Raw genomic sequence first — 18,003 nt, forward strand, 5'->3', positions numbered from 1 at the left:
CTGTCTCAATCCTTTCCTCTCCCTCTGCAGAACTGCATGTCTGCTCAGTTCCCCGGCTGTTGAGGTGTGTTTTGACATGAGGGGGACAATAAGACAAGCCTTTGAATCCGACAGGGCAAAGGCAGTTGGGTGAAATGGCTCAGTCTGGAGGACTGGGACTGCAGGAGCAGCCCTCCCTGCAGAGCACATCCCAGCAGGAGAGTGTGATTGCTGAACTCCTGTGGAGTCTTCCTGGGAACATGGCAGGCATGGGAATGGTAGGGAGCAGGTTAATTTGCACCTGGGCACGCTGTCTCAGGGCTGTGACTGAAGAGCCTCCATGCACAGCACAGCACAGCAGTGCTCATTAGACACATCTGCCACACTCCTCCCAGGCTGGCCACCCCAGGAGAAGAGAAGTGAAACCTGAGCTCATAACCTGGCTGAAGCCAACCAGACACACTGGTGACAGATGTGAGCTGTTGGGAGCACAGCAGTAACACAGATGAGCCAAACCCTGCAGGCACTTTGAGTATTCAAAGATCCCCCTTTAAAATGATCTGTCTGTCCATTTAAGAGCATGTCAGAAATTAAATTACAGGATGCAGACAGGGCAGTCTATGCAGATTTTGGGGCAGGTGAGTGTGTGTGGAGAAGCTTCCCCTAAACAGGGTGGAATTGTATATCTTGGTTTAAGCATTTTTGGAAGTTAGGCTGGGACAAGTATACAGTGCTCAGCAGGATATAGGAGAGAGGGACACTCTTGCTCACTGCAAGAGCTGATGTGAGATGGAGCAAAATTTCGCTCTGGAGCAAAGAACCATCAGACCCACTGGTGTCCCCCATTCATTGTTGGTGTTTGGTGAAAGCTGTGTGGTCCCTACAGACTGTCATGCCCTTGGAGAGAGAATGGAAGTGCTGAGCCTGGGATGAATTCGGGCTTACTAGATGGTCTGGAGGGAAATCACAGCCCTGAGTCTTGGCCAGGAGGGAGAGGATGTGACTCCCCACACAGAAGAGATGGTAGGTAGAAGCCAGAAGCTGTTGTGGGGCTGAACCCTTGATGTGACCTCTGGGAAGGCAAAGATGTGATTAACTTCAGTGCAGTGTAAAGAGCAACTCAGTGTACTCTTATTACAACTCTCCCTATGGGTAAGCAATGCTTTGTGGTGATTTAGCCCAAGTAATGGTGGCATGGTCCATGTGGTAGCCCACCCAAACTGCCCTCTTCCCTTCTCAGTTAGTTCCTTAGTTGGCTCTGGGTTGCATACTGACCTTGGGGCAGACTGAGCTGCCTCCTCCTGCCTGGAAACTGTTTGTGGAAGGAGCTTACAGTGGCACGATCTGTTCTGTGCCTGAGCAGGTAGCTTTGGTTTTGGGGCTGTCAATTTACTCCTTCCTTCAGCATGAAAAACAAACTGCAAAGCAAGTAAATAGGGCAAGCATCGCCCCCGTCTCCTTTATAGACCCCGCCCCTTCAAAAAAAAAGAAAAAAATAACATACTCCCTGTTTACGCCTTTCCGTCTTGTTCATGCAGTTGGAAGGAGGTGGATGCCCCGGTGGGGACCTGCTGTGGTTAATTGAAATGCTGCTCTCCAGTTGGGGCAGCTCATTAGCTCGGTCAGTTGCTCTGGAATTCTAATCTTGTCGGAAATGGGAATCGTGTGGCTCCTGCAGCCTCCGTGATGAGTGCTTCCCCCCGCCTCCCCCCAGCCTGCGCTTCCCATCCGAGCACCTGCTTAGGTGGTGTGTGTCCACACAGGCCATGGGTGCCCGTGGGTGTGTGTGTGCATGCAGCTGTGCTTGTTTGTGTGTGTCCGTATGAGCTCCTTTTGAACCAGCTCACTCAAGGGAAGAGCGAATTCTGGGTGATAATGTGATGGTTTCTCTGATTTGCTCCAAAGCTAAAGTTGCAAAATCAATACAGCAGATCTGATTAGATGTCAGAACCTGTTTCTGTGTTTCTCTTTTCTTTTTTTTTTTCTCCTTTCACCCTCATGCCTATAGTTCTGTATTGTAACAAACCAGCTCAGAAATAGGCTTTGCCAACTGCACTGCAGTATTGGAAAGAGAGAGAATGAGAAGACAAAAAGAATAAGTCAGCTGTCAAAAGAAGCGTTTGGGCTTTTTATTATTTTTCGTTTTTTGCAAGCAGAAAAATTTGCTCTTCTTTTATCTTATGAGCTGTAATTGTCCATCATTGGCTCTCAGACAGGCTGGATAGTCTGTTCCCTGGACTTCTTGGCCTGAATTGTAGAGCTTTGGAAGATTAATAAGTTCATGAAAGTCCTTGCAGCCTCATAGTTCTGTTGTTAGGATGAAGAAATGTTATATACTAGCTAGAGCCAGAGATTGGGCTTGTCAGAACTCCTGGGAATCTAGTTACCACTCGGAGTGACAATTTCTTGTCTTTTCCTGTATCTTTAAAACAGGAATAAAACTAACCTGTCTTTTTGAGGATTTGTGAGGCATAATAAAGATAGCACTTTGAAATCTTTAAATAAAAGTAGTCATAGAAGGGCAGAGTATTGTTATTAATAATATCAATCTTATTGCTAATGCTGTTGTCCAGGCTTTTTTCAGAGCTAGGTATTCTCTCAAGAAAACCCCAGCAGAAAAATGAATCCTTTTCAGATATGGGTTAAAATCAGAGCTGGGTCACCCTGTGCAGATGAGATCAATGTAGGGCTGTAAAACACACTGTGGGCTTGAAAATGGGCAGTCCTCTGTAGATTTTGGAACACAGAGTGTCATTTTAACCAGTATGTATGAAAGAAGGAAAAAGAGAAAGCATGCATGTGTGTGGGTCAGTGAAAATGATGCTACCTAGATGCAAATCTAGCAAGGACATAGCAACTAATTGTGAAAAATATTTCAGCCCTGTGTGCTAAAAACCTGGCCAAAATAGCATTTCCATGACTTACAGATAATAGAAGTGACTCTAAACTCTAGCCTTTGCAAGAATCAGCCTTTGAGATGACTGCTTTATCATGGTGATGTGACATTTGCTTTGTTAGAGGCTCATGTAACAGTGTGGTGTAAATAGCAACCCACGTACATTATCCTGCTTGGATGATAATGTGTCAGCCCTGATGCTTTGTCAAGCCTGAACACCATGTCATAAGCTGCTGGACAGCTCTGTTACAGTCCAACTCTACCTTGCCTCCTCATCGCACCTCATCCTTGATGCATCTACTCCAGTATTTCCTTACTGATCTATTTGTTTATCCTTTCTCATACCACTCAGTACTTGCTGTTTCAGGTCGAGAAGTCCTTGATTGTCAGAGTCCCTTCTCAGATACCCAGGCATAGAACTGGTGTCATTTTACCCTAAACCACAGCTCTCCTTACTGCACTGCCTGTGGTTTGGTGGCATTATGGGGCCTCAGTCATGGGCAGCAGCAGAAGTCTCCATCTGATGTGGTTCTCTCCATTTTTTTTTTTTTCTGCTGCCTCAGTGACTTGCAGCTCATCCAGACTGTCCTGCTGCCGTGCTCCTCTGAAGGAAATGCTTAACTTCATTTATTTTTCCAGCAATGGACCTGGCCTCAGTGTAGGGGACAGGAGGAGGCTGGGCAGCTTGCCTCTTGTCGGAAGATGGAAGAATGCCCCCACTCCCACAGCATCAGATCCCAGGACGTAGAGGGATGTCATAAGGACAGGACTTTTGGTGGGGGCGTGACTATCCCTTTAGGTTGTCTTTCCCTTTAATGGGCCTTGCAGCAGCTGGTTTTCCCCTGCAGACTTGTGGAGGACAGCTAGGCTGAGTGAGCTGGAGTGAAGGGGCTGAGCATCATACGCCCTTCCCACCATCCCACATGTCATGGCATCTCACGCCCATCGGCTGGCTCTGTGGGCAGGAGAAGGGCCAGGTAAGACTGGACCAGATGACTGTGCTGGGCAGTGTTGCCTGGCCCCCTTTTTTCCCCTCAGCAGGGAAAGAGAGAGACTGGATTGGAAATGAAGGATGAAATGATTATTGCTCTTAGGGCCTTGAAAAGGAATTCAGCAATCTACTGGCTGCAGCAAACTTCACAGCTTAATTGCCATGCTAACCAGGGAAGTGTAGTCTTGAGTGGCCACAGTCCACTGTGGTTGTGGCTGGAGAAGAGGGTCTGCAGACCCACAGCCATGAACCCTCCTTCTGCTCCTGTCTGCTCTTACCACCTACATTGCTCTGCCAGTGGGAAATGCTCACCTGTATCCAAAAGATTGGGGGCTACCCTCTCCGTGGCTGCTTGCCCCACTCAGGTGAGGCTTCCTGTTATTTGAAGTCAGGATTCCTCCCTAATGAGGAGCAGGAACGTACTTGCATTGCAGACAAGGACTTTATAGCTTTGGAGACTACTGATTACCTGAATAGATTGTCCCTCTTGGCTAGATGCCAAAGCCCCATCTTTAAGTCTTAGGGCAGAGCAGCCCTGTCTGCTCTATTGAGAGATGCAACTAGTTCACCAAATTCTGATTATTGGAATAATCAGACTTTTTCAAGTGCCATTCTTGTCCTTGGCAGAAGTCTTGGCATATCTAAGTGCCCAGAGGAAGAAGAAGGAGGAGACATTTACATAGAGTTGACTTTGTTTTCAGCAGTCCAGACTGAAAGCTGATCCTGTTTCTTATCTTTGGGTCATGCTGCAAGTGAGAACTTAATAGCAGGGAAAACCAGAAAATGGATCTGCATTAACCTGAATGCTTCCTTCCTTGGAGTAACCTGGTCTGCAAATTTAACCCCTCCTGGATCCAAAATAACAGTACACAAGCAATCTGGGATTGACCTCCAAAGAGTTAAGCTTATTGCTCTTAGGTAGAGTTTTGCCACATGAAGCAGCAGCTGGATTATTGTATTTTATCCTCAAAGTATATTGAATATTTGGTGCAAGTAGGAAAGTAGATTGACATTCTCTTCACAGGAACAGTTACTGTAATTAATAGGATTTCAGGAGATACTGCATAGTCCTAGACATAGGCATTGCCCTAAGGCCAATGACCAATAGGTTTGATTCTACCCCTACCTGGAAGGCAGCCAGAATATGCTCTGGTAGGAGATCTGTTGTCCTTGTCACTTAAAGAAATGTTCTGGTATGCACGGATATGTTTTTCTATCCCAGCTCACAGGCTGGCAAATGTTATTCCTGGTCACACACCATTGACTCATTCCTCTTTAAAATCCTGCTGAACCCATTGGCAGTGCTGTACGTCAGATGGGTGATAGTCAGCATCAATTTCCCCTGTTATCTATGTAGCAAACAGAAAAGCAGGAGGGGGGGAGTGATACTGTAAATAAGTAAGAAGCATCGCTGGATCTACACAACTGGAAATGGAAATGCATTAAACTCTGTTTCGATCAGCTGTTAAAGCCATTGCTCAATGTCAGTGCTCTTTGCTGGTGCCCTGCCCCCTCTGAAACATAAGCTTGGATATTAACTGCTCCATTAAAAGCACTCTTGAGACATGCTCCTGGCATGGAGATAGTTTTTCAGACTGAGTAGGACTGGGCTTTTGGCCCCTGGGATCTCCCTGCAGCTCTTATTGCTGCTTATGTGAAGGTCTAGGAGAAATGAGATGGTGTGTGGCCAGGGCTGGCTGACCCATATCTGTGGCTGAGCTGGTTTCTTCCACTTGCTAGATTTGACCATGTGAGCTGGAGTATGGAGCCATCTGCTAAGAATTTTAAACTTGGCTGGTTTCATTTGTCAGTGTATTTATTGATAGTGGCTGTTTTGTTTGTTTTTTATTGTTTTTGTCAGCAAAGCCCATCCTGATGCCCTATTACAGGCTGATGAGTGCAATTCAGAAGCTAACTTAGGGGCAGAAGGCAACTTCTCCACCCTTGCAGTGGCTGGAGCTTTCCTGCCCTTCCATTCATGCTCCAATATCTCTGCTCAACATCCTGCAGGTCATCTTGTTCCCAAGAGGGAAATCCCAGGCTTCCATACCATCCAGAGCTTTGGGATTCTCTGGTTGAGTTTAAAACATCAAAGGCTTAAGAATCAGCTGAGTTTCTGGAAGGGTACATCTGTATTCAAAGCCAGGGGGAAACCATGCTTTCTTCAAGTTCAGTTTTTGCAAACCAGGAAACTTGTTAGTGGAAAGAAAATTGTAGTCATGTCCATGACCTTGAAGCATCAAACTGAACAGACAAAGCCTGACCTTGCCATCCAGTCCCACTTTGATGAACATTCCCCCTGTTTATTCCCTAATTTGTTGTACAGAGGTTTCTGTGATCATGCTGAAAGTATCTTTCTGTGTGTTTCTATCAATACACAAAAAAGCCCACTTTAAGAGCACAGAGTTTCGCTCCTGTTTGTCAACATATGTTCATCTAAATAGTAATGTGTCTAGGATTATGTTGCTTAGAGTTTGTGTTTGTGCATATAGCCCTGTCCTCAGCTGTACAGCTTTAGGATTGCTCATGCCATTTCCTAGCCCCTGAGTGCTAAAAGCTAATTAGAGTTGTCAGTCTAAGGACAGGCTGAAGGAGTAATCAGGTTTACCCCGTCATGGCTGTAAATCCAAATGGCCATGGTTCAGAGGACAGTAACAACCACAAAGGCTTAGTTGGCCTCGGATTTGTTTTTACAATTACTTTCTATTGGTCCTGGGGTTTGGCTGACAGAGACCATGACAGCGCTCACATCGCTGTTTCAGATTGACTCTTAAGATGGGGTTGTACCAATGCGGCTGAAATGAGGATGGCTCCTGTTTGTCTAGGACCTTTTGGCCCTACTCTCCTGCGAGCCTCATAGCATTGAGGGGCAGTTAGCCTGATGCTTTAAGGAGCTTTAGTCCTTTGCTCAGTGGAAGCATCTCTCTTTGTGACCATATTTGCAGTCTTTATGCTTGCAATCAAAGCCCTGGGATTCTCAGTGCTGCTTTTTTGTAGCATTTGGTGCGTACAGCTTTGGAGGAAAATGTCATACATAGTGTAAAGCGGTTGGATGAATTTTGACTGGCCTGAATTTTTCCCTTTCTCCGCTGGGTGCTGGTCTCTTCTTTCTGCTTGCTGCTGTATTGGGAAGGTTCCCACATGCTGCTGCTCACCAGGATGTTCTTGGGAAGTCTCCCTTGTGTCCTGAGAGCTTTTCTGATTTACCTCTTTGATGAAAATTGGTCTGACAGAGCATGTCTGTGTGCCGTGGCAGCCAAGAGATATATGAGACTTGAGACAAAAACTGAAAGGCCCAGATGGCAGGGAGAATTCACTGGAGCAGCGGAGATTGGGGAGCAGATCTGGCAAACCTGGCATGTTCGGCGTGTGACACTGCACATGTTGGACGCAAAGTACCGGGAGGCCTGGTGCTGCCTCTCCTTGCTGAGCCCTGGAGAGGTGACTGTGAGAGGAGAGGGGGATACCCAGCCATGTGCCTCAGGAAGCTGGTAATGGGGAATCCTCTTTAGAGACAGGACCTGGGTCTGCTACATCTGATAGCAGCCTGCCTGAGCTGCCCTTCAGCCTTTGTGCAGCTCATTGCTCATCTATAAATGCCTCTGTGGTTGTAAAGACTGGTCGAGTGAAAATTTGCATGAGAATGTCTAACCTAGAGAGATGAATTTGTTTCCAGAAGAGAACTGGTTTAAATCAGTTAATCCATTTCTCAGTTATTGTTGGGAGAAACAAATACACTTTCAATAACCTGCCTGTATCCTGTTTTTTGGCCAGACTCTCCAGGAGAAGCAACTTAATATTATGAAGAGATAGAGAGACATCTAAGCTGCACATCTTGGAAGAAAAGGAGAAGCAAAAGCTCTATAGATGCAGTGATGGCAGATGATGTTGGTCATCCTCTCTCTTTGGACAATTGCTCAGCCTCTGTGGCCCTCTTGGGGCTGAACACCACACCTAGTGCTGTTCTAATTCAAACACTCATTTTAAGATCTTCCTGCCCTGGCAGCTATTTTGCCCTTAGGACCTAGCTCTATACATCAACTTATCAGGATAAAACAACTCCAGAATCCTCTCAAACACTTTGTGTTGGGCCTCCTTCGAAGATGCGAGTGTCCAGGTCCGGTCCAAATGTATACCCATCCATAAGCCACAGGAGTGTCCTGTGACCCAAGTACTGTCAGTCCTCCCCTGTACTTCTCTGGTGCTTATTCTGAAGAAACCACTGCTTTTTGAGGCCTATGGTTATTGTCTGAGTTTAGGCTATAGTTGAAACCACCTGTATCAAAGATTTGCAAACTGTGATACAGGTACAGCTGATGGTATCATCTACATCAAAGCATGGTGGTACCATACTACATTGAAGCAGTCTGGCTGGAGGGAGAGGTTGTACTGGTTCTGCTTCTGTTTGCATGGAGGTCTAACTCAGGTTCCTCTCTAAACAGTGGCAAAAGTACTTCTGCCAGGCACTTACCCCCAGCCACCTGATCAACAGTAGTTTGTTTTGCACAGTAGCAGTTCCCAAGCTTTCTCTCTTAAGCTGCCCAGCACCCATAGATATCAAGGCCTGTGGATCTAATTCAGGATGTGGGAATTGGGCCAAGGCAGAGAAAAGGCCATGCGTCCTGAAGTGCGGGGCAGTGGAATATGCTCTGCTGTAGGTGGTGGTGGATAGGACTGGGATCCAAGTTTACAGGGAATGTGGTAGGGAGAGGAGAACATGGTAGCTGCTGGTATAGGTTGGGTGAAGCAGGTATATTTGAAAGAGAAAGGCCTTGAGTTTGGGGTCCTAGATTGGGGAGCTGGGAGGATGGGAAAGTTTGTATATATGGTCAAGCAAACCAGAGCTGCTGCTGACAGATTTGGAAAGGCCTGTGCTGTACTGACAGCTGAGATGTACAACTGGCATCAGGAGATAGGTGGTGAGGGAAGTGGTGGATAAAGGGAGTTAGAAGGCTGCTCTCAGCTCTTGTATTTTAGATAGTTTAGGACTGGGATCATAGGATAAAGGGAATGCTCTGTCCCTGTGAAATTCTGCCTCTTGGGGACTGGAAAAGCAGTGTGCTGAGTACACAGTTAAGGGGAGAGAGATGCCATAGTCCAGGACTCACTGGAGGACCCGGGAGGAGACAGAGTGGGGGGGAAAAAGGTCATTTTCTCATACTAACTCTCAACCTCTGTAGAAGAGCATCAGGCGCAGAGAGGTGGGAACAGCTGTCCACACTTGTGGGGGAGCACAGAACAGCAGTCCTTACTCAGGGTGTGTGCTGGGGGAGCTGAGGCTCTGTCCCTCCCTGGGTTTTCACCCTGATAGAAGCTATGTGGAGCCGTGACATTATGCCTGTGGCTTCACTTTTGTGCCGTAATTTTCAGGCCATGAACTGTGGTACACAACACCTATGAGAGCATGCAGGAGCAGAGCTCCCTTGCTATCCCCCACCTCTCCCTGTGTCCCAGCACTGGAGCAGAATGTTTCCTTCAGCCCTGCTGGAGGACTTCTGCGGGTGCCTAGAGGCAATGTGCAGAATAGCAGTGCCACTCCTGAGGAGGGGGATTGCTCAAGGAAAGACCCTCTGAGACACTCCCAGTGTGAACAGAAGCCCTAATAGGAAGCTGAGCATCCCAGGGGGATTTCTGAAATTTAATTAGCTGTGACCGTCCTGACCCAGAGCTCTGAAACGGCACCAATTACATTCAGTCCCATAGGGAAATCTTTTGCATGTGAATTAAATTCCAGTGGTCCTCAGGCTTCTTTGGCAGCTTAGCAGGTCTTCCTGCTGCCAACTCTGTGCTGGGACCCTGTACTGGACGGCTGAAAGCTCAGTTTTTAGGAGAGCATAGGGGCTTTTTGGAACTTTCTGTAGGAGGATTCTGTTCAGTTACTGGTTTCTACTTTTCCAGTTGGGCAATCTCTGAGAAAGAAATTGCTTTTCCTTCGGAGCCAGGAGACAATGTTTTCTGCACGCACAGAGATTGCATTTGCACCACGTATCTCACCCAATTTCACTTCGTGTGGCCTCTGATTTCCATTCCTCTTTGCGCCTCTGTTACAAACACAAACAAATGTGTGTGTGCACATACTCCCAGCTTATCTCAGCTCTTGCTTCTGATTTGGATTTAATTGGTCTCCAGGACTGAGGAAAAAAACAAACAGCTTTCTTTTATGCACCTAGTGAGAAACCTGCAAAACCTTCATTGGTCCTAGGAATTGACAGACATGGCTAAATTTCCTATTTGCATGCAGACCTGTTGCATTTTCGTATGATTTTGGAGTCATTGTTTCTAGGGTCATGTGTGATTGCAGGAAACCATGGAAATTTTTCGTTACTGTTGACTGGAAGGAAGCTGACTTCTGAGCCTGTTTTCTTGTTTGCCAAGCTGCTAGGGGAAGAATGGGGTGTAGAAGAGACTGAAAATTACTCCATGCTTGTAGGAAAGAAGCATCTGGGATAATTCCCTGCTGGCTAAAGAAAACATGGCAATTGAAGGCCATTCTAGGCAGCCCTTTATAGGCTCTTGATCTGTTGTGACCTGCTCTCAGATGTGATGAAATGAGTGCTGTAAATCTCACACATTGCAAATGTGCTGCAACTCTGGGCCCAACTTAGCTGAGTGTTTGATGGGAGAAGTTGGCTGCAGTGCCAAAACTAACAGGGTTTCCAAACAATGACTGAGACTGAAGTCAAGAGAACAATAAATAAAAGTGACATTTGCACTGAATAGAGAGTTTCCTTACCGAGTGCTGACTGCAAAGAGATATTTTACTGTCCTAATCATTAGCTAGAATGCAGTAGCTAATAACAATTTAATGCAATATAGACGGGCTTAACAGTGACAGCCCTGCTGGGATTTTCTTAGCACTTCATAGCATATGTGTAATACAGGCCCTTTAGCTAAGATCTTGTTATGCTCTAAAATGGGGGATTGAGGCTTGAGGGTACGAGGGGAAGGGAGCTGCACTCCATGTAAGGTGATCTGCTGGAAAGAGCACAAAGGGTCTGAAGAGATGAGAAGATGGTGGCAGTTTCTTTTTTTCTTCCCCCTCATCCCCCTTGGGCTGCCTGTAATGAGGCACCCTAGATATTTGCCTTGCAGCTGTTTGCACATGCAAAAGTCCAAGTTTATGTGTGGAAAGGGGCAAGTTTTCATTTCGATCAGCTTTCTAGGAACCAGCTCGCACATGTAAATGAAAAGATGCAAATAAGCCTACTTACAGGTTTTGAAGGGAGGAGGAAAGATGGGATTTTTTTGGAAATCCATTTGGAGAAGCTTACGTGTTCCAAAGCCCCATCAAAAAATGCTCTTGTGACTCAAGTGTGGGGTGGAAGTCTAGCTTCCTGATCATTGTGAGAAAGCAAAAACTCTTTGACTCTCTTTGTAACCATTTTGTGCCATCTGTCTAGAAAGGAGAGTTATTTATGTGCCAAGCATAGTCTCTCTCACTAATACAGATGAGGAACAAGGTAAATTTATCTTTGTGGAGCTACATTTGGATTATTTGTGCATTTTGGTGCAACATCTACTCACAGAGTGAGGTAACAGAGAATTCACAGTGTCCCTCAGTAAGTTGTTCCAGTGCTTTTTTTACTCTCATGGTTCAATTGTCATGAGTTAATCTAAGTTTGTCTCATTTCAGTTTCCAGCTACAAGCTCTGTTTGTGCTTTTGTCTTCTCACATAAAGAGCTATTTGTTGTCAGCAGTCTCTTCCTTATGTAGCCTGAAATACCAGGAACAAGTAATCTCTTAGCCTTTTTTTGGTATATGGTCTAGATGGAGTCTCTATAGCCATTCACTGCAAGGCATGTTTTCCAGGCCTTGCATCATTTTTACAGCCCTCTTCTGAGTTTTTTCACCATCATTCTGGCAGTGTGGCCATCTGTATTGAATAGATTTTCAAAAATTATTTCACTGATGTTATATGCAGAGGTAAACACCTATTGTGAGATGTGCATTAGTTATCCTTTATTTAATCATCAAGGATTTGGACATCTTTGGACTAAAGAATTAAGCTGAAAGCTGATGTTCACTTAGTTTTATTCACTCAGGTTCTTCTTGGAGTCGTTATCTCTTTTCTGACAAGTATGATTCAATCTTTCCTCACTGTTTTTCCTTCCAGATCCTTGAATTATGCAAATTGATTGCTGACACCATAAACCCATTCTGTCAAGCAAACTAGGTTGTCCTGTGTGATGTACCTATCCAGATTGTTATTTACTGTTGCATACTTTGTGTGTCCTCTACAAATACTAATATCTTACCCTGACATAGGCACTTAAGGATGGTGGTTCTCAGTTATTGAATGTTAAAAAACTGCCTTTGTGCAGGAGGGAAGGAAGCAAAGCACAAGCCACATCCCGGAGTCATGCCAAAGTCTGTGCCCAGTCACCCCAACTACAAATGAATGTAAGGTCATTGAGACACCAAAGGCAGTTATGAGTGATGCTGGCTACACGGCCTAAACCGGTGACTATCAAATTAGCATGCCTTAGCTATGCCAGCTTGCTGGCTGGATCTTTGAACTTGATGAAGATGTCAAATAGTATTAAGAGGTTCATATGGGACCTCAGTAGAGAGGTCTTCCTAGGGAAGATCTTCTCTCTCACTTGTAAGATCTCAGTGGCATATGCACCCATTTAAAATTTCTTTTTGAACTCTTGAAGTTAATGCCTTTTTAATCTGTTTAACTTAGGCTCCACTTGAATAGTATTACATCTTCAATTAGTCTGCCATGTGGAAACAAGCCAGGATCTTTCCAATGCCTGAGATGTTCTAACAAGATAGTTACTTTTCTGTTGCCTTCTCAAAGGCAGTTTGTTTGCCAAGGACCCATAAAACTATATTAATCATCATTCATTTTTTTATTTTGTAAAGTTGCATCTCATATCCATCCTCCATGAGATCTTTTTCTGAAATCAGTGAAGACTATAAAGGTTTCTTGTTACTTGGCCTGTGGTCTCCTCTGCTTACATTGACCCCATTTGTTCGTATTTGTACTTCCATAGGAGACAAAAGTGGGGAAGATACTGAATAATTGCATCTCCTTCGGTATTTGCAGGATGCTATCACATCCCTCCCCTCAAGGGCCTAGCTAGTTGAAGCTTTCCTTATCTTTTCCTACTTCCTGCATCATTTTTGAGATTTTCTGATCTGTTGTTAATCTGTCACTCTGCCATTCTTGCAATGACAGGTTCAGCTCAGAGTACACCATTCCAGCTAGAGTCTCACAAGCAGACTGTAGATATGCCTGTCTTCCCTTCTGCTCTGACTTTAGACACAGATTTAGCTGTGGAATTAGCCACAGATATTCCCCAATTCGAGTCCATGTGGGTCCTTTCCAGAGCTGCAGAAAGATTTGTATCCCCGCCTCTGCCCACCGCCACGGGATGGCTCAGCAAACATTGTTAAAATTTATTTTAAAAGTCCTCTTTACCTGGGGTATTTCTTATTATGTGAGGTGTTCTCATCTATCACAGAGAGACTGGAAGAAGCAGGATGCCACATTAGTGTCTGCTGCAGCAACCCCTCAGGCTGAAAACTGCTATTGACTGTCTCAGGCCTGCATCCAGTTTCAGAGCTTGATGCAATGGATGAGATTGGTGGAGGTAATGGCCTTATGTTTTGTGTCCCAGAAGAGTCAGGAATAAGAATAATGGAAACTTTATAGAATTGATTTCAGGCCAAAATGTTGGACCAAAATCCATTCCGACCTGAGGCCATCAAGAGAAGAAAGGAAGCATGTACTGCTCCTGGTTGTCCTGCAGATTGTCTTCGCTGTAAGCTAAGTCCTCTTCATTCAACATGAAAAAGTAGCTGTGTGAGATAGGCATGTGCCTGCATTGAGTGGACTCTGCTCCTCCAAATGATTCCTTTGATGCTGGCCCAGTTTGAGTTCAGCCACGGAAGCAGCCTGGAAAATCAAATGTTGGAGCAGATTTATCCAGTGAGGAGGCTTGTTAATAAATTTCCCTCTCCTGGTCCAAGTCCAGCAAAGATGGGACAGAGCTAATGGCCAGATGGGGAGGTTGAGAGAACAAGCTGCTGTCCTTGAGTGTCTGCCAGTTCTGTTGTCGGCCTCTTTCCTGTGCCCTCTGCTGCAGAGGAGATGCTGAACCCTGGAGAGGGATTTCTGTGAGCCTACACCTACAGCTGACAGCGCTCTTCCTAAATGCAGTGAAAGATGAGAGCTGCAGGGCTGTGAATGTGCTTCAGCAGTGAGGTTGTTGTGCTGCACTGTGGAAACATGGTGTTTGAGCAGCAACAGAGCAGCAACACACTGGGTTTTCAGTGCAGGAGAGAGTCCTCTCACCAGTGACACTGACTCCTGCTGAGGGTCGGGAGAACTAAGACCATTGGTTTGACCAGGGAACTGGCAGACAGCTCCCCTGGATACTGACTGGTCCAGATCTTACCAGTGCCTTTTGGCACTGTTTGAGAGAGAGGCTGGTCTGTATGGGAAGCTTCCTCTCTTCCTATTATATGAGTAAGTAAAGAACCTTTGTATTAACTTGTTACACCTAGTTTTGTGTTCTGTGTGCAATAGAGTCTAACAGTGTGAGTCACGTAACCTCTCCAAAGCTTGGTGTACCTTGCTGTTAAAGGCATGAGGTTAAGTATGAGTATATCAGTCTGAGTATGTGAAAGCTATGAAGCTTAATTATTGAAACAGTTGAGAAATTCACCTAAAATGTAAGAAGAAACGGCTTACAACCCATTTCTCTTAATCTGTTTATGGCTGGGGCCTCGTTGGGGCCTAGAATCTTTCATCATCCTGCCATTGGTGTTATCCCAACCTAGATTCAGAAAATTGTCTCCATAATGATCTAGATGGTCAGCAATTTTGGGAATGAGGTACAGGAAAATGATTCTCCTTTGATTTAATACAGTTGTACCTAACTGTCCGCTGAAGATGTGTTCATGAAAAGTATGATGATTGTTATGACAGGTAAAGCAAGTTTTTTCATAATAATTAACTAATTGAGGAGCAGTTGCATGCAGGGACTTGAATTCACACAGTTAAATTCACACAGACAATGATGTGAAGGATGGAGAGAGAGGGCAGGACTGTCAGACGGAAGAGATGGTGGCTATTTGGCAGGTGGCATTTTGGAGCAGGTCACCATTCTGAAAGACCTCAGCTGTTTCATCTGTTAGACTGACCACCTGAACGTAACTCCATTTTTCCATCCTTGGCCCTTGATTGATTGAACTATCTTGAGTCATCTGAAGATGATGGTGACGGTGTTGAAAAGGTAACCACCCAGAAAGAGACAGCAAAAATGCTTATGGTTAAATATGTTCCTGCCTCCATTCTCTATGCCATATCTACTGAGTCTGTGTGTTTAAATTATGTACATTTCTTAAGTTCCTGCATGCACCAGCCCCCTTGTTACATTAGTTCATATGGGAAAAATTGCTTCGGTATCTGTTGACCTCAGCTGTTTCATCTATGAGACTGAATGTCTGACATAAATCTTTCAGTGTGAGCATTTTTTCAGCCTCTCTCTGAATGGTTACATTTTCATTGTCGTTATCTTCCTCAGATGAATCAACATCAATCAAGGGTGAAGGGTGGAAAAATGGGGTAATGATGACAGTTAGTAGAGCAAGGTATTAAACAATTGGTAGCAGAACTCTGAAACAGCAGATAGAGAAAGTGATGGAGAACAGGGTGTTGCGCTATGCTGAATTCTTTCCATCTGAGGAGCGTGTGGGAGTTGGCTAATATTTGATGAGCATCTTGCTCCATTTCTAGCAGGAAGACCTCTGCAGGGCAAACACCCCTTGCTGACTTCTGACAAACACTCCATCTGTTGACTTCTTTTTTGGGGAGCCTCACTGATAGTGCCACAGCTTCCTCCTTGGTCCAAAATCCCTACTAGGCCTTAAGGAGAGTTGAAGGAAGTGTCAGGTTTGCTTGGGAAGCTTGTCCTCTTTCCACTCTGTAGATAAGTGGAGAACCATTGCATTAACTCTTCCCAGCCTAGCTTTACTCCATGTGTCCTTTTTGCTTAAGAGTATAGGCAAAGAACTCAAATATATTAAGGAGTGCTGGTTAATATTTGGTTATTTTAATGGCCTCAGACTGCCCTCCTTCCCCTACCAGGCTCTTTCTGCCTTGGATCTCTCCCACTTCTAGCTCTGACCCCAACTTTGCATTAAAGCAGGTCTGATTTTTAATCAACATTTCTGTGTCTGGCTATGTTGCCTCTAGCTTTGCCTGCCTGTATTGAAAGCAGCTGTGGAGGGATCATCTAGTGCTCCCAATTTAGCTTTCAAACAGCAAACAGAAGGTGAGGTAATGCTCTAGCCAGCTGTGAGCAGAAGGCTCCGACCACCCGTAGCTCTGACAATCATTGCATTTCTAAAGCAGGGACTCTTCTCCCTTTTGACAGGATTGTTACTCTCAGAGGCGCTTTACCCTGCAGCCTCTCTGCTCCTAACTTTCAGTTCTTTTATTAAGAAGATCCAAACATATGGAGGCGATTGAATTGCTCAGGCTGGTGATGGAACAGGAACCTGCTGCTATCAGATTGCATCTTGGAATCAACAGTCACCTCTACCTGGTAGCTCTTCTGGGGTATGGGTGAGATCCTCCGTGGGAGATGAGGGGAAACTCAGTTGATTCCTCATAGGCAACTGCATATTCTGGATGTGAGCCCTAGCAGTGGCACTAATTGGATGCTGTCTGAAGTCCAAAGATTTATCGCTAGATTTGTTGTGGGGAACATGCTGGCTGGTGTCTGTTTTCTTTCCCAGGGTAGCTCCATTGTGGCAGGAAGCAGCTCAAATGCAGGAGATGGCTTCTGTCCAACAGTAGGACATGCTGCCCAAGTTTCAGATGTGTGTTGTGTCTCAGCTTACTGACGAATTCATTAAACAAGGTGCTGAAAGTAGAGGTTCGTAAGGAGGAGTGGTGCTGGTCCCGTCTGTGCAGGTGTCCCACAGACATTTACTTTAGCCTAGATTCAACCCAGCTAGCAGAGGTGTGAGGGCTGGGGTCACTTTAGGTTGCCTCTACAGGCAGTGGATGGAGGAAGGTAATGCCAAATGGAAGGTAATGCCAAACTGTCTGCATCCTCCTCTGGAGATGTCCCTCTCACTCTGTTAGCTTTGGCAGGAAGTGATGTTCCTAATTTGGGTGCCTCAGAGAAGAGCCTGAAGCTAGATGGGATAAATTTGGGCCTTAAAGTCCTGTTCCAGCTGGCTCCAGGTTCATTGTCAAGCATGGGGAGATGATCAGTCCTTTCTCAGCTGTTCCAAATCCTGCTCAGGAATACAGAGGGCCATCCTAGGACTATGAACACTGCAGACTGGCTGTTTTCCTTCCATCTTTCTTTCTTTACACCATAGGTAGAAGAACAGGGAATGCTTCCTGCTGCAATAGGCCAAGCAGTTCTCTTTCTGCTCATAGGTTGCAAATGGTACCTGTTGCTCTCTGCCCTGTTATAGGCCCTTATGCCCTGACTGTCTCTGCCAGGCACACAAAGAGATTCACACAGAGCTGTACATTCAGATTTCTTTTTTTACTTTTCTCCTTCCCCCATTGTTTGTTTGTGATTCCTCTGGCATTTAAAACTCAGGGGTAGTATTTCTGCCTGGAGAAGATAAAATCTGTATATGAACTAAGGCTGTACTCCTGCCACCTGAAGATCAGAGGAGGAAAAGAAAAGGGAAATGTGAAGAAAAAAAAAAAAGCCAACATCATCTTGTCGAGTTTAGGAAGAGGAAAACAGGGCCAAGTTTTCCCACTTTCTAGTATTGACATTGGGGGCTGCTGGGGTAGGACAGAGTTCATCAGTAGGACAAAACCCACCAGATACAGAAGCACTTGAAGTAGGTTTAAGCTGCAGCACAAGAGTCAGGTTAGATGGTATGAAAAACAAGTGGTAAGCCCTGAAGTAGGAGGAGAGATGTGGATTCTCCATTTTGGGAGAAGAATCTCATTTGGCTCTTTTTTTTCTTTTTCCCTCAGTTTGCACTGACATTGAGTTGCTTTATTCCCAGAACTACCCAGTTAAGTAGCTTTCCTATGAATTATCAAGTAGTAAGATAACTGGTTCCCTGCCAAAAGTTAGTGCATATGGGATGCTTTGGGGGAAAGAAGATCGTTGACTGACTGTTAGTGAATGTTTAGATCTA

At 45.3% G+C, this 18,003-nt stretch overlaps 1 protein-coding gene across 1 annotated transcript in view; it reads left to right on the forward strand.

Moving 5' to 3' along the window:
• The window catches only part of MDGA1 (MAM domain containing glycosylphosphatidylinositol anchor 1), a 147,376-nt gene that overhangs the window by 67,791 nt on the left and 61,582 nt on the right, over positions 1-18,003 (forward strand). The window lies entirely within an intron of this gene.

Source organism: Apteryx mantelli, chromosome 3 (genome assembly GCF_036417845.1).
Source record: "Apteryx mantelli isolate bAptMan1 chromosome 3, bAptMan1.hap1, whole genome shotgun sequence".
Classification (NCBI taxonomy): Eukaryota; Metazoa; Chordata; class Aves; order Apterygiformes; family Apterygidae; genus Apteryx; species Apteryx mantelli.